Raw genomic sequence first — 22,922 nt, forward strand, 5'->3', positions numbered from 1 at the left:
TCGTGCACCAACTACCAAGACAAATTCCTTGTACTGTCCTAAAAACTGTACTTGGCCATTAAAACATTTCTGATTCTCATGAAGATACACAAAAACCAGCCGGTTGCAGACGAAATAAAGTCAAAACCATGCTATGCCCTCTTCTTACACATATCAGCAAGGATGCCGTCTGTCTTAAAGGGCCCATGTAAGGCTTTTCTGTGCTTTAAACATCATAAAGTGCTATATGGGCTTCATACACATGGCCAAAGTGTTTTTTTCATTGATTCCTTCAATTGTTAGTTAGAGGATGATGTTCTCCAAACACCTCGCTCCAATTTGATGACGCGTTCCCACTTTGATAACGAATTTGACTCGGCACTGAGCTGGAGAAGCCGCGCCTCCAGGAAGTTCTCTGCCGTGATTGACATGTAAACAGACACGCCCACGAAGGTGAGCATTTCAGCGTCCTTTGCGCAGTGCTATGTATGTATTTTCTACAGTCTATGTATGTACTGGTGAACGCCCCGCCCCCACGCTCTGTCTCGTGTTTATAAAGCAGCATGAGCTCGGCTACGGAGAGGGTGGGAGGAGGGCGGGCCGTCCTCTGGCCCTACGTCACTGTGCGGGGAGGAGGAAGTCAGTGTCTCGTCTATAGACACGCCCACTCATGAATATGCATAAGTAGGCCACAAATCAGCCTGTTTGTGTAGAGTTGCTCAGAAAGTGACTTTTCAGAGGCTAAAACTCAGGAAAACAGGCGAGTTTAGGAAAATAAACCTCAAATACTATGTGTGTGGGGTTCTTAGAACAAATGGTGATGGGTGAAAAATAGCCTGACATGGGACCTTTAAAGACAGAATGCAACTACCCGGGGACACGACAAGCAAAGAACCTTGAGGGCACAGGCACAAATGTCAGAAATACATTACAAAATACAGTACGTGATTTGGCAAACTTTCTTTAATATGGTAAGAGCAGTCTACGTCCTCGTCACATACACTCCAAGACTCTAAATGTAGGAGATGGAGAAGAGGCCCGGCATCTCTGGGCTGTCTAATAAATCTTATGTTATGAGATTTGGCTGCTTTAACCACAAAGTGCTATTTCGTAAGAGAGCGTCTAAAAGTTAACGCACAATGCTTTGTAGGGAGAGACTAAAAATTGGCTTATTGGTCATTGAACAGAATACATTATTATTGTATTCTGAGTTGAGTATTCTTTAAACCAAGAGTTAAAAAAAGAGTATAACTTAAAAGCAGATTAGATAAGAAATTATAGACTCCTAGATTACAAAGTGATTAGGCAGATTATTTTTTTTTGATTTACAAGAATAACATATTTAGAGATTAAGAGAGATTATCAAACAATCCAGGCTGTGCTTTGCCAACATAGGAATGCTTGCCAGTGTGAGTGCGCCTCTAGAATGTGTTTGCCAAAAAGCTACGCAATTTTTAGTATGACATATTCTAATATTAATATCACTGTCACTTTCAAACACTATTAATATGTTGTAGTCATTTTTATGGAGCCCTGGAGGTGACATGGATAAAAAAAATGTATCTTGCAGTGCAAGTTAATTATCTCGCACTGCGAGTTACAGAGACTGGTTCCAGGTCATCATCAAGTTCATCACAATGGCGTCATCCACAGTGTTGGATATTCATCCATTTATTGATTTTTACTTTGAAATCTTAACGATTTGCTTGCTAGTCGGCACAACTTTCACCTTAGTGACAGACAGGTAAAGAGTATAATTTAGTTCAGGGGTCACCAACCTTTCTGAAACTGTGAGCTACGTCATAGCTACTGAATAGTCCAAAGGGCTACCAGTTAGAAATGAATGTCTTAAATACTAAATGTTCACAGTTATACTTGGTTAAGATAATAAAACAGACTAAGAATAACTTTACTATTTCTCCTAATTTATGCTTTGTTTCATTTTATATAGAAAATCCAACTTGCGTTTAAAAAAAAAAACCTTATATATATATATATATATATATTTAATTTTTTTTATGTATATATCATATTATACTAACATATAACATACCACTGAGCAGCACCAGATCTGCAACAAAAATATTCGTCACAATTCTTGAGTGAAAATAAACATTTAAACATGGTTCATTCAATAAGAAAACTATCAGTTGTATTTGACTTTACTAGTTAAGTACTTACTACATCTCTCTATGTATTTATCTTTGTGAGTTTGAATCCTTGAAAGTTAATCAGATTTTAGAGGGAGCTCATTGGTGACTAGAGCTCCTGAGGGCCCCTCACACTGTCCATGCGGGCTACCTGGTGCCCGCGGGCACCATGTTGGTAACCCCTGCTTTAGTTCAAGAGGACACAGCCGTCGTAAAGCATACTCGGAGCTTGGAGTTCTGGTTGAATTCATTAGCAACCACTACAATACTACGGGCAGCTTGACGAATACCAGTGGATAATAATATTATTAATAATAATAATAACACATTGGATTTTATTTAGTGCTTTCATAAACACTCAAAGCGCTTTACATTGATGTGCATCATTCTTTCACTCTACACACAGTGGTGGTAAGCTACTAATGTGGCCACAGCTGCCCTGGGGCAGACTGACAGAAGTGAGGCTGCCATAGTGAACCATCGGTGCCTCTGAATACCACTAACACTCACTCACAAACCACATTCATACTAGGGGTGTGAAAAGAAAAGATAAAAAAAAAAAGATTTCACGATATATCACGATTTTTTGGGTGCCAATTTTAAATATATATTTTTTAATATATATATATATATATATATATATATTAAAAAATGTGTATATACACCAAATGCAGAGAACATGGACTTGAAAATGGTTCTATTAGAGTTTTTGAGCGTTACCTCATCCCTACAGATGCAGACAATAGCCTTAGTTATTTACCCTCAAAGTAACACGACCAGTAATCTTACATACAGCAGTAAAATAAGACTGTACAGTGAATATTGAATGTGATCATGTCCCTCCGTCACACATTGATCAGTTGTAGTTTTATGTCCAGGGGGATAAAAATACTTCCTGAGTGTTTGTGGGGCAGCTCAGAGACTAAACAGCTGTTCTGAGTGATCATGGTCCAGTGCAGTGGGGGCTTTGTCTTCTCCAGGATGGATGGAGTCTTCTCCAGGGTCTGTCATTCTGCCACTAGAGAGTCCAGCTCTGTGTCCACCACAGATCAGCCCCCCTTACCAGTCTGTACAAACATGAACCCCCATCCCCCCAAACAACCACAGCATAGAAGGTACAGTTGACAGAATGTCATATGTCACTCACATGTACAACCCAAAACAATGTTTGACCTACAAAAAGATATTACATTAAAAAAGGAAAACACTAATTTCTTTAATACTCTCGTGTCTTATTTTCTCTACTTGAAACACGTCATTCATACATATACTGTAGATATGTGTAGTGTCAAATGTGAGTGATCAATCAGTTCAACAATGTTGGCCCCAAATGAACTGAAGCAGATGAGAAAGCATTTTATTTATATTAACTACAGGCTGAGAGGAAACTTTGATCCATGTGTAACACAGCAGTGAGGGTTCTTCTCCCACTGGAAGCTACAGCATTCATCCTCTGCTTCAGTGGATCAATCACATCTGAAATGAAAAAAAGAATAAAGCCACACATTGAATTCCTCCTAAACATGTGTACAAGATTTGTATCTTCGAGACTGAAGCCCAAAGACAAGCTGTATGATAGTATTAGAGCCTAGGTTCCCAAAGTGGGGTACGAGATAGGGGGGTACATGGAATTGGAAGATAGAATATAAATTAACCAGCAGTCAGGAGCCTCCATGCATTGCTACAAATTACACATTAGCCGATGCAAGACTACCCATGGATACAGATTATAATATTTTTTAATTGTAATTATTATATTTTATTCCTCAACAGGATAGGTAATATTCAGAGACAAATGTCACTGTAGGGCTACATTATATATGACATTATCAGTGGTTCCAATTTTAATATCACATATTTTTGGCGTCTCAGAGACTTTTTTCTTTCTTTCTAGAATTAGCTTTTGACAATGTTTGCTGTTGCCAGGGTTAGTGACAAAGTGACAAGATGCTCAGATATTTTTATTCTGCACTTTATATGAACTAGATTTATATTTCAGAAAGTTTAAGTATAGAATACAGTTGTTTAAGATTGTTGTGTATGATGTTAAAATTTGAAAAAGAATAATTAAAACATTTTAAAAACACATTTTTATTCAGTATTTCAGGGGACCCCATTTGAATTCCAGGCGACCACACATGGGGTCATGACCCCAAGGTTGAAAAATACTGCATTTCATTATTATATTTTTTAAGTGTGCAGAAGTAAGGGGTACATGGCCTCAGGTTAAAAGTTTGAAGGGGTATGGGACTGTGAAAAGTTTGGGAACTGCTGTACTAGAGCAATGATTTCCAGGAATTTTGTGAACAAAGATGACTGCTTTTTAACGGTAAATAATATTTCTGCAAAGACTATTTAAACTATAAATTAATAATTACGTCTCTGGGCACAAAACTTTCTCACACTGTGTGTAATAAACACTACTTATCATCATGTAGCTGTTCACCGTCATTAGCATTATTAGCTCACATACATGCTGTGGCTCTGTACGTAGCACAGATTCTAGCATGTTGAGCAATAAGTTGAACCACGTATAACTTCTCTGGTAAATACAAACACAATTTTCACATGAGTCTAAAACTGAAACGGTTCCAATGCCTAAGCATGCTATTCTACTGTAACACAACACAAAAACAAGCACGAAAATTACGTAAAGCGCTTTGAGTGTCTATGAAAAGCACCAAATAAAATCCAATGTGTAATAATAATAATAATAATAATAATAATAATAATAATATTATTATTCACCGGTATCGGTAAAGTTACCTGTATTAATGTAGTGGTTGCTAATGAATTCAACCAGAGCTCCAAGCTCCGAGTATGCTTTACAACGATTGTGTCCTCTTGAACTAAAGTAAAAGTAACTAAAGCAAGCAAATCCTTAATATCTTTATACTTGAACTCGCTTTCAAAGTAAAAATCAATAAACGGATGAATATCCAGCACTGTGGATGACGCCATCGTGATGAACTCTGACCCGGAACCAGTCTCTGTAACTCGCACTGCGAGATAATTAAGTCGCACTGTGAGATAAGTGTCACCTCCAGGGCTTCGTACATTTTAGACATAATTGAAAAAAATATTTTACAACTTCCGGTCACCAATAAACTTGTGTACTTCAATATTCAATTTCCAAGTAAGCCTCCAGTGCTTTTGCACTGTAGCGATAAGAGTGAAAGAAAGAACAGAAGGCTTAAACCGTTGTGAGACAGGTAAGTTTTACCCTACTGATGATGTGTTGTTGCAATAGTAATCCTTAAATAATCATTAAGTAATCACAATGTCTATGAAGAACATTTATGACATGTAATAGTTATGAAAAGGTCTGGTTTTACATCTAAAATGTTTGCCTCCTTGATTCATCCTACAGACAGCAAAGTGAGACAGTCGTAATATTAGAGAAAATAAATGATCAGATAAACAAGTGGGTACAAAATTATTAATCCTTCTGAACACAATACATTCTGTTTGAAATGACACTGTAGATGGTGGATCAGGTCCAGACAACTTCAAGGCAGCTTGATTGGCTTTGCTAACTTGTCTGACCTACTTTTGTACAAGCCTAACCACAATATCAATCTGTAATCAAGATTTTATGTACATTTTAAAAACGAGTGTAATGAAAAGGACAAAAAGACACAAAAAAGTGTACACACCAAACTGCAAAAAAGTATTGCAATTACATGTTTTTTTTTTTTTCATTTTTTAAATGAACTGGATTACTGAATATCTGTAGAATAAACACCCAACACAATAGGAGAGACAGGGGTCATTGTCATGGATATACTCTCCCCCTCTTCGCCAAGCCACGTCCCCTACCCCCCGACCCACGTCCAACCCCCACCTGCCCACGTACTATGACTGAGTGTTATCTTATCTGTGTTTTTGAAGCTGAGAGGTTTTTCCTGGTTCTGTACTTTGTTTCTCCTTTTGGGAACTCAGTTCATAATCTGCTTTCCCCCCCTCACCTCTCCTTATGTTGTTTTCCCATTTTTCATCTAAATTCGGGGTGCCTCCTATGCCCTTGACGCTTTATAATAAAAAAATGAGTTACTTACTTATTTACTTACTTACTATTGTCTAGGGTTTGGGTTCAAAAAGAAGTCATAAAAGGTCAGCAGCTTATGGGTCAAACGTCAAGCAAAGAGCCATAAAGAAGATTTTGTTTGTAACATTATTGGGAAAGGATTTGGGATTCATTCAAGATCAGAATGGAGGACAAAAGTCTGAGTGAGAAAGAGAAAGGAGGAGTCTGAGAAATGTAGGATTGACTGATAACCTCAAAGCTATAGAGCAATTGGTACACGCAGGTGGACGAGTGGGGAATAGGAGGGTAGATTTCCAGTGTTACAGACTCAAATGAAAGTTGAGAGTATGATAAGGATGCCCAGTAGTTCAGAGAAAAAAAACAAAAAAAAAAGAAAAGAGCTCGAGCTGCCACAATCTTGAACTCATTGTCTGCAAGTAATCTGGTGCAGCTCACCTTATTTAACATGCCAGAAGGGTTTTCCTCAGCAACTCATGGCTGCTGTTTCCTGAGCTGCTAACCCTGCTTCAGCGTGGCTTCACACACAGCACAGCCTCTAGTCAGAAGGAGAAAATGGGAATAGTGTGATGTGCCGTTGCAAATGAACCAATCCCAGTAGTTACTCATCACAGCACCATCAGATCGAGACACATCTGAAAATGAATTGCCCCTCGGGGATAAACAACCACTACAAAGCCAAAGGTGTGGGAGAAGTTCTACTTTGAGCTGCTGGCCTTCGCTGTCAACTCTTTATGTTCCATTCTGATCCACTCTATAACCTTCTAAATGGGGACTTTGATTCCTTTAAAAGTACTTTGGTTATCACATAGTGAGTATGGCATATTTAAACTAAGATACAGGTATATATGGAGGACAAGGTGAAAGGTGTTTTATCACAAGAATAATGATTTATTTGTTTTTTCATAGTGGCCCAATCTATGTCAGGGCTCATTTGTCAAAAGGTTTTATTCAATCTTTAAGACTGTATTACAAAGGGCATATAGCAAAGAAACGTTTCTATTGTTACACATTTGATCTTATCTGTGTTTGATACTCATATTGTTTTGACTGCAGCTTCCTTTGTGACAGAAAAGGTGACATTTAGCAAAGAGATAATAAAAGGGCCAGTCCTTCTAAAATGAAACCTTCATTTTCCCTTCTTGCACCAGCGTTTATGTTGTGAAACACTTTCTGACCTTGTCTGTGATAGGTGCTATGTAAATTTGACTTACTAGTACCTTCCCAACAAATTTTCATGGATTGAAAGTGCTGCCAAAACCAAGGCAGACGTTGATTTTGTGTCATTCCACAAAAACACCTGAATACGGACAAAGTTTTATGGCTCGCGGAGTGAGGTTCCACACAAAATGGCGAAGAAACACAAGAAATCACAAATAGAAATACGTAAAAACTCTTATATCATAAATGTAGGGAAGACTATTTTAACCTTTTTGATTTGTGAGTAAATTCTCCTGTTCTGCAAAAGAAATACCTTTGAGCTAATGATCTATGAGACCTACACAAAATCCTAATCTGTGTTAAAAGAGATGATTAAGATATGTTTTTTTTATTTATTTTGTAATAAAACTTAGTTTATTAGGACCAGAAGTAATCTATATCTAGAGCAGAGTCTATACTCTGGACTCTTATTCTGAAATGCTAGAGGGAGTTGGTGTCAACAAAATGTAGACAAAGCTTATACAGTTTATCTTATACAATATAGTTTGGAATGATATAATTATCCCTCATGATGTTATACCTATAAAAAAATAAATAATGTACCATATTGTCAGGGCACCGCATTCCAATAATTTAGCAATTTTCCAAGAAAAATCAACGTAAAGGCCGCTCTGTGACATAGGCTACACCCTATTGGCTGATGAGGGTGCCCTTCAAACGACTTGGCCAATCAGAATGGGCAGGTAGGCGGGCTGATGTACTCCTGTTAACAGAGGTTTCTGTGTATTTCTGCGTATTCTGATCAGTTGTAACCGATGAGTTTTCATCTCCACATGAAATCACATCCTCACAAACCCACGTCTGCATATCAGTCTATTTACAGCTTTTTATGGTCACTTTTTACCGGAACCAGATTGATAAACCGCTGCCATGCACCGTCGCCTCAGCAGCAATCACGTTGATCGGACTCGCTTCTGAACAAACGTAACGTGGTTATTTGGCAACTTTATGCTGTTTATTGTTTATTTCTATCATTAAACGGCTGATTTTTACTTTATCCAGAGTGTTTCAGCGCGCGCACTCTCTCTCTCTCTCTCTCTCCCTCTCTCTCCCTCTCTCTCCCTCTTTCTCTCTCTCTGTGTGTGTATGTCAGTTACATCAGCCTCTGCGATTGCTCCTAATAAACGTAACGCAATGATTTGACAATTTTATTCTGTTTATTATTAACTAGGGCTGTCACTTTAATGCATTAATTGTGATTAAATTATTACAGGAACAATGAACGCGCTAAAAATATAATTGCGTTAATCGCTTGTTGTTTTGGCACCCCAAACAGCGCAGAACCTTTCTCCATTGCACGCGTCTTCGGTATACCCATAATACTGATGCAGTGGGCGTTAATTTTAGTTAAATAAAAACACACCGGATGGAAAAGCAGCAATCACCTCAATGCTAACTATGTAGTAGCTAGCTCCTCAATGCTAACTATGTTGCAGCTAGCACTCCAATGCTAACTATGTAGCAGCTAGCACGGACAGGGGCCCTTCCATTCTTCTATTTGGACGCTACACTAGACCGAGTGTTGGTTGTAGAGGATTTGGGGCTACTACCACTACTACTACTAAGTGATTTCTTTGTTGTTGATGTTATTACAGCACTACATTTTGTGATGAACAATGTTCTTTTTGATGTGCTAATTTACAGCACTGTAATTAATAGGTCCATTTTATTTATTACATTTTTTCTGAAGGAGAGAAAAAACAAGTTTGGTGTTCATTCATTGTATTGCTCAGACAATTGTTCTCACTGTTTATGATGCGCTAACTTATTATAATATATTTTCTATTATTTGGAGATTGACTAAAGTACACATCAGTATTTCTGATGGTCTAAACTAATGGTGCCAGCAGCCCTTGGGTCTAGTCTCACATACAGTGGAATGGAAATGGTTCAAGTCTGTTCAAAACAAACAATAAATGACTTTATAAAGCCACTTTGTTATATGTCATTCTTTTGATCTGCCACAATAATGTAATTTAAAGGAAAATACCTCAAGTTGAGGGCGTTTCTCTGCAATTTTTAGGTGAGATTAATCAGTTGCACAATACGTCTAATCTGTTGACAGCACTATTATTAACTACTATTAAAAACTGGCTGAGATGTCTTGCATTTTAAACCTTAATGTACTTTTTAATACGCTATTCCCACCGAAAATGCATACGAGCCAGCAACGCTCCCCAAACTTCAATTTATTACCAGTATTTTTTTATTTAAACAATCAGCAATCTTATTTTATATATACAGTAAATATAAACAAATATTCATCAGATTTATGACTTCTGTTGTCCTGAGTTATTAAACCTGTGAGACTTTAAAGGTAAATGGACTGGTAAATGGACTTGATTTTATATAGCGCTTTATCACCACACTGAAGCAGTCTCAAAGCGCTTTACACATCAGCTCATTCACCCAATCACTCTCACATTCACACACCAGTGGGACAGGACTGCCATGCAAGGCGCTAGTCGACCACTGGGAACAACTTAGGGTTCAGTGTCTTGCCCAAGGACACTTCGACACATAGTCAGGTACTGGGATCGAACCCCCAACCTCTCGATCAGAAGACGACCCACTACCACCTGAGCCACGGTCGCCCAAGGAAAAAATAGCGTCCTATACGCCGCAAAATACGGCACATTTGTTTATTGTGTCTCTTCCTTGATCGTTGCAAAGTATTCACAGAGGGAATTTCCCTGTTTGAATGGTTTTGAAGTCACATCAAAGTAAAGGCTGACAATTGTGCACAAACCAAGTTGAAAGGTGATCCCAATCTTAACTTTGATGCTGTTTTAGTCAGCACTGTAGAGCTTTGGTCTCATTTCAAAATGTCTCATTTGATTAGACTCTAAGGTCACGGCAAACACAAACAAACACCGGTCTTGTTACCTTCCTTTTCACATTGGCTTAGCCCAGTACGAGCTGTAATCACAGTTGTCATCCTTGATGTGATCACGAGATAATACCATGAATTCATCATGTGATCACAATTCTGAAAAGTAATTACATTTTACTGAATAACAATAATAATGATAAGAGGCTACAGGTATCCTCGATCAAGGTGCTTAATTGTCATTGGTCAAGGAAATTAACTACAAAATGAGCTGAGCTGAACTGCTGACATTTGAACAACCTTGACAATTGCTTAAGATATATCTATTAATAATGACGGATACTGGACTAACGGAGGACACCAAAGCAAGCACTGAGAGAACATAACTCAAAACCAAAAAAGTTTCCTTCTTATCAAGCATTGCTAATTGAATGGATAACAATGTGAAAGTATGATTACGATAAAAAGCTTCCAGATGAGGAGAAGTTATGGGAGGAGTTCAAAGTAAATGCACTACTCCTCCATATTGAGAAGAGGCCTTTTAAGTGTTTGGGTCACCTCTTATTTATAATAAGTATAATAACTTTTCTGATCCCTGAGACAGCAGAAGTTCTCACTGCTGCCAAAAATAAATATGTATGCGAATGAATTCAAAGATCTTTTGCACAAATCCAGATCTGTAAATGTTCACTGACATAATCGATTCTAACTAGGATTTTATTAAATGTGCAAACACGCTGCTGTCAACAAAGGAACATCTTCATGGACCACAAGCAGTGGTGTCCTGTCAAGCCCTGTCATCTCTAGTAACATATTATTTTGCTGCTCGATGTACGTCCTACAGCTGTGGTTTATGACCTGACCCCTAGTCATTCATGAAGCCATATTAACACTGTATGCTGTGTGTATGTATAGTTATCAGAAGACTGAACCTAAATAATGCTTAAAGTGGTACACAAGGAATAGAAAAAATACCTGCTCAAGTCATCTTGTGATATTTATATGCTTATATCAATAGATGAGCACACATTTAATTAGACGTGGTTTATTCCATTTCTAAAGCAGATGTTTGAAAATAGGGACCTGTCATTGGCCATCTGTCATTTGCATTTCAAAATAGTTTACTAAAACGAAGATGGTGCAGATGAACACACAACTGCACAGACAAAATAAAAGAGGGAATATTAAACAACACAATGTAACTCCCGGTCAATCCCACTTCAGTAAAATGAACTTGTCTAGTCAGGAAGCAGCAATGATTGGGAATCAGTTTCACCTGCTGTTGTGCAAATGGAACAGACCACAGGTGGAAATGAGAGGCAATTAGCAAGACATCCTATATAAAGGAATTGCTCTGCAAGGGGTGAATTCAGACCGTTTCCCTTGTCCTCGTTTTTTCGGGTTGATGCATTATTCTTAATGCAGCCTACTATTTAATGAAGAAGGCATTTCAACTGGATATTTCAATCCACTGAGATCCAGAATGGGTTAAGCTTTCCTTTCATGTTTACTTGTCTTTAATGCACTGTAATGAAACAGTACAGTGACCTAGAATATTATTGTTCTTTTCTTTCTCCTCATTACGCTGCTAAAAATGTAGGGGTGTCTCAATCTAACTTATCTTACTTCTGATAAGACACTAAAATTGTAACCTTGTGTATTTGCTAATACCAATATTAATCTGGTAGGATATCTTAAGAAATTATACATACTTGTATTACATATTTTGTGGAAATGTTAGATGACTTGATCAAGTGATATTACACAGAGAAAAATAGTAACTGAGAGGTATGAGAAAAACAAACCCATTTATTGTCAACCTATGGGTTACATACAATTTAACCTTACACATAAGAATATTCTACAATTGAATTAAATATTTTATAATTTTATTAAGAAGAAAACAATAACAAAAAATAACTTCTACTTTAAAAGCAAAATAACGATTCAAGTTCCCTTCCATTATTTCTTTACTGTGACTTGTTCTGTCAGCTGCTGGATGGAAGTGCAAGAGGTTTAAGATGCAGGCTGATAAATATATATATATATATATATTTGGCTGCTATCAATATCCCATTGGGACACCCCTACAACATACAACTCCATATTTCAATTCAACTATATTTATATAGTGCAAATATCATCTCTATGCACTATCAAAATATAAAATTTGTAAGAAAAAAAGACAAAACCCAACAAATCCACATGAACAAGCATTTGCGACAGTGGGAAGAAACAACTCTGTTTTAACAGGAAGAAATCTCCTGTAGAACCAGGTTCAGAGGTGGCAGCCATCTGCTTTGACTGGTTGGGGTTAGTGGACAGAAAAAGGTGAACTGAACAGGATAAAACGAGAGTCCCAAACTAGTCGAGCTGTGAACCATTGATTAGGAACTGCCAGCTCCAGCGTCAAGACACCTGAAACAGAAAAGAGAGAGAAGGGTGAGGAGAAGGCACAGACTGCAGAAAAACATGATACAGTATTAGCAGGTCTGCCTGCATGGAAACACCTGGTGCTAAACTATGTGTGAGTGGAATGAGAATGAGTACGAGGTGGACATCAGTGTATATGGTGTGTGTGCAGTGTAATGGGTATACAACAAGGGTCAGAAGTGGGGGGCACAACCGTGTCTGACTGGATGTCACCCATTGCAACCCATTAGAGCGATGTAATGCCTTATTAATAATCTTAAAATAGTTTTCCTCACATTCTGTTAAAGTTGCTTCGCTGAAAGTTGAAACAATAGCATGAAGTCAGAGGCAAATAGGAAAAATATTCAGATCATAAAAACTTTAGAAGTTTTGCAAGCTACCAACAGAAAAAAGTTTTCTCCATGAGGGAATGTGTGTGTTTGTCCATGATTTGTATGTTGGCCCGAGCTTCTCTAATGCTGTTCATTAGCAGGCTGAGGTGTGTCAAGATGGTAAAGTGAGCTGCCAAAACCTGAGCCTTTATTACAAAACTGCCTGTACTGAAACACTCATCCCATGGGAGCGCCTCACTGTTTGCAGCAGAGCACGAACACACACACAAGCGCACACACACACACACACACGAGTCAATTAAACAGCAACACTGCTCATATCACAGCAAGATCACAGGAGAACCAGGAAAACCTGGTGACACCTGCTGACTCTACTGTACGAATTCACATGTGGATCTCAGCGGTGGGTGCGAAGCGAGCAGTCCTACAAATGAGATGCTCTGAATCACAGCCTGATAAAACTACTCATGATCTTAACTTAGCCCAAGACTTTGATGTGACAGCTCCATCTCATCATGTCTCACATTGTGAATACATCATTATAGAGTGACAGCAGGAACAGATGAAGGCATCAACATTATACCCTGCACAGGTTTTTATTTCTCTCTTCATAGTGACACAGATGTTCAATTCTCTAGTCTCAGAGATTTAAAAAAGAAGTCCATCTGTCTGATATTTGAAGAACTTAAATGTGTATTGACATCTATCAATCACTACTAGTAAAGTAAATAATAATTCCATAATTTCAGCAGCTTTCAAGGTTGGAATCAATTACATTTTTCAATTACAATTGTGTTTTCGATAATCCATCTTCAATTACAACTCAATTATGATAACAGTGATCAGTATTTTTTTTTTTTTCAATTACATTTAATATTGTCTTTTTTTTGCTGAACGTCAATTACAAGTAAGCTCTCAATTCTAAAGGTCATTTACAATTACTTATAATGAATTAGTCTGAAATAAATAGCTCCCAAAAACATGACCTTCCTCTTGTGTTAGCATTCTGTTAGCATCTGTTTTTGACCCATGTCTTAAATCAGCTGTAAAATACACTAAAAAATGTTATATTTCATATAATTTGTTTTTCATCTATTGGTTACCTTGTTAGGATTCCTAATCAGTGAAAATGTTGGTATTCATATTTTTGGTGTGGGTGTCCGCCCCTTTTTCTGTCACTAAACCACTAGATTTCCATTTTTAAAAAAATGGTAAAATGATAGAAGTGACAGGTAGTGGGAAAAGTTAAATCATATTTTAATAATTAACTCCATTTGTGTAAGCCATAAAACTGTAACATGGTTCCACAGTTTTGTGTTTAATTAAATTGGCAGTTTTTATACTCAGACATTTGACAGTCAAGTATCTGAACTCAATTACAATTCAATTATGATTACAACCGCAACAGATTTTTTTTCAAGTACAATTTCAATTTGATTTTGTAAATCAAAGATCTGCCTAACAAAAAAAAAACTCAAACTACCACAATTTTTCATTCAGCCTCAAGGTTTCTCCAGGTTTCTGGAATGGAGACGAGCCCTTTTTTTTTGTCGGAAAAAAGTTTTTAACAAGCAGCAGAAGCAGGTCGTGGCGTTTTTAGTTTGAGTAACAAGTTTAGGACTCCAGGAAATGACTCGAGAACATCCATTGTGTCATCTGGATGTGCAAGGTACGACTCAATCTGATTGGCTTGCTCACCTCCATGTTAGCACGTTGACTAGCACTAGCTTCTCCTCCAGCTTCACGGTTGTTGGTTTGTGTCTTTTTACATCGTGCCGTCATTTTGAAGGTCTCAAAAGTAACGAGCTAATTTTTTTTAAATGTAACAAGTAGAAAATACAGATATTTGTTTGAAAAAGTAAGGAGTAAAAGTAAAAGGTTGGCAAAAAAATAATCAAGTAAGTTCAGATACTAGAAAAAAAAACGACTTAAGTAAAGTAACAAAGTATTCGTACTTGGTCTAAACATTTAAAAAAGATCTTTCCTGTGTAACTGATGGTCAGAGCTCAGCTTTTTCTGATTACGCTGAGGGAATTCCTGGTGCCGATCTCATTTCAATATGATTTACATAATGTAAATTGGGGCGTGGACAGGGAGGGGGCATATGTGCGCTCACGTCCACACTGATTTAGATGTTCAAAGGATAGGTGCGTTGATCCAGTCCTACGCACAGATTCAGACATCTGAATTTTTACAAGCTTACGCTGGATTGAGACGTACGCTTATTTCACGCCATTTGGGTGAAACCCTGGTCACATTTGGTGAAGCTATTGACTTCCGGGCCTTGTGTTTCTCCTTCTGTAAATTCAACAATGTACCCTGTGTGCACTTGACCAGCGATGCCTCTACTTTGGAGTTTGAACCCATTAAATTCCACAAAAACTACAGGTGGTTTTTTTTATTCACTCTTGTGCATTAATGAAGATTTGTCCCCAGTTAATTACTTTTCTATTCTTGGACAACTTATATAGACACTAAAGTACTATAAAAAAAAATACATTCTACAGTGTATATGACTTCACTTTTCTAGGTTCCATTTCCCCTGAATGTGGTGGAAACTACAGTAGCTGTGAAAACCCAAAAATGCACAGGAATAAAAATGCATACTCTACTAAGGTGGGATTGAAGCCACATTCGTCAAGCTGAAAGGCAGAATGATTCTTCCTTGAGTTGCGAATGGTCCCGGCGGACAAGCCCCCATTTATGTTAGGATTAGAGAAGTAACATAACCTAAAGTAATTAAACAGAATAATTTATATAAATTTGATTTAGGCAAGTTCACAAAATAGATGGGAAATAAATAATACCGTGGTAGAGGGGTCGCCCAGTCTATAGCTGTCAGTGTCGAAGGGTCCTTGGGTAAGACACTGAACCCTATGTTGTTCCAAATGGTCGACTAGCGCCTTGCATGGCAACTCTGTCCCATTGGTTTAGCTTTGAGACTACCTTGGTGGTTGAAAGTGCTATATAAATCAAGTCCATTTACCAATACCATAAGAATGAGATAATACAAAAAAATTAAATCGAGCAATTAAGAAAATCTGAGTTTAAAGGTTAATTTACAACAATACACCATTGAAAACAAAAACAACAAATAATTGCATCTTTAAGTTAATATATACAAGGATACAATTAAGAAACCATCAGAACTGTTTACAGGAGCAAAATAGTCAAAACCTCAAGGCTAAACCAGGCGGCCCCGAAATCATGCAACAAAGAACTCCTCATTGTATTACAGTATTCTAAAGAAACAATGCACAGCAATAAAAACAAGGTTAAGTGCTAATTAGTTGCCACAATAGGGCTTTGATGGTAGGACATCACATGATTATAATCACAGCCTTGCAGCATTTTACTTGACAAAAAAATAAAAATCACTTAGTGTCTTCAACATTGTCTTTCTTATGACCAGTCATGTGCTGAGAAGTAATCCCATTCCAATTTATTTAATTTAGGTCAGAGAAGCAGCTAAAGGGAGCACGCCTAAATCTTCATCTGCATTTAGAAATGAATAACCTAATTAAAAGAGTTTTCAGGGACAGTGAACATCCAGTCCTAACCTTATTTAGCTTGGCCTACTATAGTTGTTCATATTGTTCCATTTGCGCTGGCTTTCAATGCATAGCTTTTCTCTTGGTTTCCCTAAACAGGAGCTGTCATCCAATTAAATTTCAGCCATCATGTGTTGCAAAGGCCAAATGAATCTGCCCTGTCGGGACATGGAAACAAAAGTAAACCGAGCAACCAAAGCCGGATCTCTTTGTGTCTTCCCTCATCCTGGGAAGTATATCTTACAATCCAACAACATCCTGCCTCATTTTTGGGAACGACAGGAAATACATATTTTGTGCACCAAATGGATGACCTGCGAATAAAAAGAGGGTGATACAAGCCCCGGACATGAGCCGTATTTACTTGCCCCTCAATTATTTCCATCAAAAATAACTCAACTCTCAACTGAACTTCATTTATATAGCGGAAATCACGACAGTCATCTCAGCGCCCTTAACAAAATATATGGTCCAAAGTAAGAAAGAAGGAAATAACCCAACAAGATCCACATCAACAAGTATTTAGCAACAGAGGGAAGAAAAAACTCCCTCTTTTTATGAGAAGCCATCCGCTTCGACTGGTTGGGGTTAGCGAACGGAAAATGAAAGGCCATCCAAATGTCTCAGACTAGTTGTGCAGCGAACCATTGGTCAGTCCACCCGGGTGTCCCTGACTAGTTGAGCCACAAACCATCGATCAGGAACCGCCAGCTCCAACATCAAGACACTTGAAACCCTGGCGAGCGAGGAGAAGGCACAGACTGCAGGAAAAAAAATGATACACTATGATACACTCGTTCCTATTGGTTAGGTTAATATTAATATTAAATGTCTAGCGGCCATCCACTTTGCTCTCAGTATGCAACCATTACAGTTGAAATAAGAGTCAAAGGTATGTTCGTCATCTTTATCATTAATACTTTGATATTCTCTTGTATATGTATCTATCTCACCAGTGCTTCATTTGTAAAACATCAGGTCCCAGAACACAGGCCGGGTGTTGTTCCTGCAGTAAGAGAGAGACAAAACGTCACGAAATAGATTTTTTTTAAACTAAATGAGCCAATAAAATCACGTGAACAAAAACAACCAATTAACCTAAATGTTTAATAAAAAGAATGATGAATTAGCCTTAAAGAAGCATGGTGCATGGTGCTGCCATGTTTCAGCACCAAGAACAGCACAAAATCACAGCTAATTTAGCCACTCTCATCACGAAGGTCACTCAACTTTAGGAACACAAAACACCACAAATACAAAATATTTACAAACGTTTATAAAGCCATAAGGCCATAACTCCTGTTATGGCCTTACTACAGTTATGGAGAACTTTGTATCCTCAAATTTTGCGCAAAAGCACACTTTAGATGTAGCATGGGCATGGCCTGACTTTTTGCTCTCTTCCTCACTCATGCTCAGTTTTTACATTCAGTTGTCCAGAGACAGCTGTCCAAATACAATACTTCAAAATGTAATCAAAACACCTAAAAGCAAATGAGGTGCTGAAAAAAAATATAAATAAATAAATATATATATATGCTGCTTTCAATAACATAAGTGCCAGTCAAAATCTGGGAGGTGCTGGATCCTGCTCAAGCAAAGTCAAGCTTATACAGGCACTCTTAGATAATGTATTCAAGCTCCTGAGAGCTCGCGAAAACATGCATACGTGTGAGTGCAGGCATTAATGTTAAACAAACAATGTCTCTGCTTGGTCAATCGTAAAAAAATCCATTTGAGGTTGTTGGAACGCATCTGCTGACAAGAAAAAACACATAATAGGAATAGAATAAAAGAAAATAAACATTGAGAACACATGGTTGCATAATGGGGCCTTATATCTTTCAGCTCTGTCACTTAAACATAGACGTTTCCAGTGTCTTGAGCTTAGTGAGAATTTATATATATATAAATACAGTATATATATAAAGTAATCATAGAAAGTGCTGGTTAGATTCAATGCTCTAGTGGCTGCACACAACAGCACATTCAACTAAGATTAGAGGAGAAAAGGCCTTCTTTCTCAGCGTGCTGATACATCATGGACATCAGAAGGGCAGCTATTATTATTCCCATCAGAAAGTGGTGTAACTTGGACAGGCTGTAGGGATAAAAGAGGTGCCCAAATCCAAAATGAGTTCAATAAAATACTAAAGGGAGAAGCAAGGATGAAACTGTATGACTAGGCTGTGAAGACAGAGGGTGAAAATAAATAGACAAGGACAGATGGATATTAGGGCTAAGGCAAAAACAAAGCTTTAGTAAATCCTTGGTACGATCAGTAAAAGTTACACAAGATCCAGTTGGGACAAAATATACTGTATCTATCATCTGTTTTAGGTTTTGAAAAATGATGTCGGTCATACAGCTGTATTACGTTTTTTTTTAAAAGTTTGAAGTATTTGGACGCAGTGTTGAAAGTACAGAAGGTTGTGTAGAACAAGTATGATTAAGAAGGTTCAGAACAAACTGGAATGATTGATTTTAGCTTCTCGCTGGGCTGGCACAACTGCTTAAACCTGCTGGAGAGGATCATTTTCTATCCGATAAAGATATATTGTAGATGTCTCATAGATCAAAAAATGGAAGATCATTCACTCGATAAAAGATGTAAAGGGCATGATAATTACATCCTGGATATATCTCCATTCTGTCAGACAGCGTGTTGATATCAACGTTCATAGTCCAGCTTCTAAGTTAAGCGAGTTTGATTTCAGCCTCGTGTGACAGAGGTGGAGATTGCAGCTTCAGACCAATCACAAATACGTAGAAACTGTAAAACAATTTACGTCACAATTGAGGAATAATTATTTAAAAATGATGCATTGTTTCCAATGCCTAATTTGTAAATCATCAGGTCCCGGAACAAACGCCGGGTGTTGTTCCGGCACTAAAAGAGAGACAAAAATGTCACTGAATAGATTTATTCAAAGCACCTTTTGCTTAGTAAATGGACCAATAATATCAGCGTTAAAGACGTACGGACAATAACCCGTTACGGAGCGCATCCATCTCTCTTGAGTGTCAAAATCATCTGTGTTTCAGCAACAAGGACAGCACAAAATCACCGCTAATTTAGTCACAAAGGACACTAAACTTTCAGAACACAACAACCCACAAATACAAAATATTTACAATCTTTTCCACCCAAAACATAAGCCACAACTCATCTAATGAATCAGCAGCAGAGCAGAAAATGAAAATAAAATGTGTGCTTACCTTTATTTGTCAAAATAGCCTGTATCCTCCAAACTTTTTGACATATTTAACAGCCAACGTCTGCCTTGCCTCCACCCCGAGTCCTCCTCATGTTCCCTGGATAGTTTTCCTTCTGTGTCCTGTCTGTTGGAGGCAGGTTTTCCTGGATTAGCATTATCGCTACAGGTGCTGCTAGTCATTAAGCTAACTGCTGTTGTACTGCTGCTGCTGCTCTGCGATTTCCACAGAAACAAGCTTGGACTTCTAAACCTTAGGCTTGGCTTCACTTATTGGCTTAAAAAAACTCTTTAAAATCAACTGCCTTTTTGTAGTCATTTTCTACTGTCTTCTAAGCAGACAGATAAGAATTTTTTATGCAAAATCACAATTTAGGATGTCATCAGTAATTCATTTATCCATTAATAATCGTTCGTTACTAGACGCAGCTGTCAGATCTGCACCAACCAGGATATTCTAACAATAAGCACATCATTTTTGAAAAAAACTGATAGGTCAGGAGGCGGGACTTTTGTACTCGCTCAGATCTTATCTACTTCGTAACCTGGTGCCGACCAGATTAGGTGTTCAGCCTAAGTAACCATGGTAATTTAGCCCAGTAGGAAGTTAGCTCGCGTCATAGTACAGGCCCAAATGGTTTAAATTGAAGCTCAAAAGTTGGTTTTGATTTCCAATGTAAATACAAGTTAAATGCATTGCATTGTGGGATGTGGAGTCCCAGTGACAGCTGCAAGTGTTTTTACTTAATTCTTACTGGGGTTTCTTGTGTTTGCCCCACCACAATATGGCCAAAGTGGGTTCCCAACACATTTCTCAAGTTTTCACATACTGAAAGTTGCAGCAACCAATGACTGATGGTTTTTTTTAAGGTTTACATATATAGATCGAAATCCAGCCGAGATGATATCACGGGGAGTACCAGGGAAAAACTGAAAGTAAAATAGTGTCAAGCGAATCCCTGTCTTCTTTGTCTGGCGAAGAAACACAAGCGATCACGTTAAGGATGAAGGAAAAACACATCTCTGCTTTTGTTTACAGGATTCCACATCCCACAATGAAATACACTGAACTTTTACAACAATGTCAATAACAGAGTGTTTACACTGGAGATCTTGAGTGACCTTTTACATCTTGTTTTTGAGCAAATGATCATGGACTTATTGATCTATGATGCTTGCGCTTCGTCTTTATCTGATGAAGAATTATCGTCTCTGGCAGCTTTGTATGTTATGGCCCAGAATTTCCAAAAAAGTACTTTAACATGTAAAATGAAGGTAATCTAAGAGTGCATCCCTTCTGTGACAAGAACGCTGACGTTGAAAACATTGCTTGATGTCTAAAAGAGATGAAGGCAGATTATGACCATCTTATCCTCACCTTCATGGAGACCATTACAGCTAAAACATGAACCTAGAATCAATGTAGTTTTTAGAAATCAGTATTCAGTGTGCAAACTAGAAGTCAAACTGAATTATAGTCTGCAACACACATGATTGTTAGCAATGAAGCTGCTTTAACCCACCATGGATGAACCTATAAGAACGTGCCAGGGGGTGGGTGGACAATCAGAAATGTATGGATTGGAAAATGGTTTCAGGAAAGGGAAAACAACAAGTGGAACAGATAACGGATAAACAATCACCGAGCAACTGCAGAACAAAGCTAGATTGTGTCATGCACACTTTATTTATCCTTTTCCTGGAAATGCGACTATAGATGTTTTCATTGGCACAGTGCCCTGTTTAAAGTAATACGGTCGTAAACAATAAAGACAAGTTGAATGTATTTGTTGATTATAAGTGAAGCCTAAAAAAAGTTCTGTGTGCAGTATAAAATAGATCCTTCCATATTAGAGCTTTAATCAGGCTGAATAAAGAAGACACGGCCCGAGCCCGTTAGATTACGATCCGAACCCGTCCGACCCAGATAAGCCCGATGTCTCTTAAAGCCCCAACCCGTGTCTTTCTCAAACACATCACCTAACCATTTATTTACCACGCAGCATCCAAACCCGGCTCGAGCCCGTGGTATAACGATCAAAATTAAGCCTGAAACCGGAATCAGTTTTAGTCAAATCTGAAACTAAATAACTACATTTAATTTAAAATATGGTAAACTTCTTAATTTCTCTGTGCCTGTACTCTTTTGTGCACTCATTTAAGACAATCTGGTCAATTTCCTTTTTTTATGTCAGAACCTCAGGGAACCTTATTATGACTATCATTATCCAGGATAGAAATGCTCTCTCAGTGCCTTCTTTCCTTCAATTTATTTTGTACTGTTGATCGTCAGAGACGTTGTGCTTTGTTTGAAGTCTTTTACTCAAATTAAATGTAGAAAAATTTTTTTTTTTTTTTTTTTTTTTTGTAGTTTAGTGTTATAAAATCTGCCTGTGATCCCTTAATACAATTGGTCCATAGTCCTTTAAAGTACCAATGTACTATAGATGTAGTATAGATACTAAGTAAAACCTTTGGGGAAAAAAAAGCTTAGATGTGGTAATGCTGAATACAATACAAGTAAAATCAACCTAATATGTTCATTTTAATATCATTCATATCAAATTGAATCATCAAGTGTCACAAGAGATTTGTTTTTTAGTCCCTAAGAGGCAATAATCAGTGAAATTTGTTGTTACCAGGGTTTCTTTGTCTTCTTTCATTACAGGCCTGTGTGTTCTGTCTTGGATAAACTGACCCACTGGAAAACTAAAGCTTGTTGTGTTTTGGTAAATCAAATTTAAAAAGAAATAAAATAAACCCACTGCTTATCCCCTATTTTTTTTTTTTTTTTCTTTTTGAGCATTTATCTTTGGATTTGGATGGGAAAAAAACATGTATTTTAGTGATGTTTATTTTAAGTTGTGTTATGATCCTATAGTTGTCAAAGAGATGATGTTGTATAAATAATTTAAAGTAGTGATTTGAAGCTTCCCGATGCAATGAGGTTTTCCTGCACTTTGGAAAATAAAAATGTCTACTTCTTCAGACCAAAACTAACCAAACAGCTGGCGTCTTAATCATGTGATTTATGATACACTGGATTTTGAGTTCGTAAAAGCTATTGGAAAAGATGGTATATTATGTAATGAAGACCACTTTTTTTATTCACATTAAGATAATGACATATTGGAATATCATTTTTAGATTACTGTGATTTTCCACT

At 37.5% G+C, this 22,922-nt stretch overlaps 1 long non-coding RNA gene across 1 annotated transcript; it reads left to right on the forward strand.

The window, feature by feature from the left end:
• The first annotated feature begins 458 nt into the window (after positions 1–458).
• On the forward strand, positions 459–6,131 carry LOC114472985 (uncharacterized). The gene is made up of 3 exons (XR_003675208.1): positions 459–469; positions 3,030–3,034; positions 5,996–6,131. It is a non-coding gene; the product is annotated as an uncharacterized LOC114472985 (long non-coding RNA).
• Positions 6,132–22,922: the final 16,791 nt, after the last annotated feature.

Source organism: Gouania willdenowi, chromosome 12 (genome assembly GCF_900634775.1).
Source record: "Gouania willdenowi chromosome 12, fGouWil2.1, whole genome shotgun sequence".
In the NCBI taxonomy this organism is placed as follows: Eukaryota; Metazoa; Chordata; class Actinopteri; order Blenniiformes; family Gobiesocidae; genus Gouania; species Gouania willdenowi.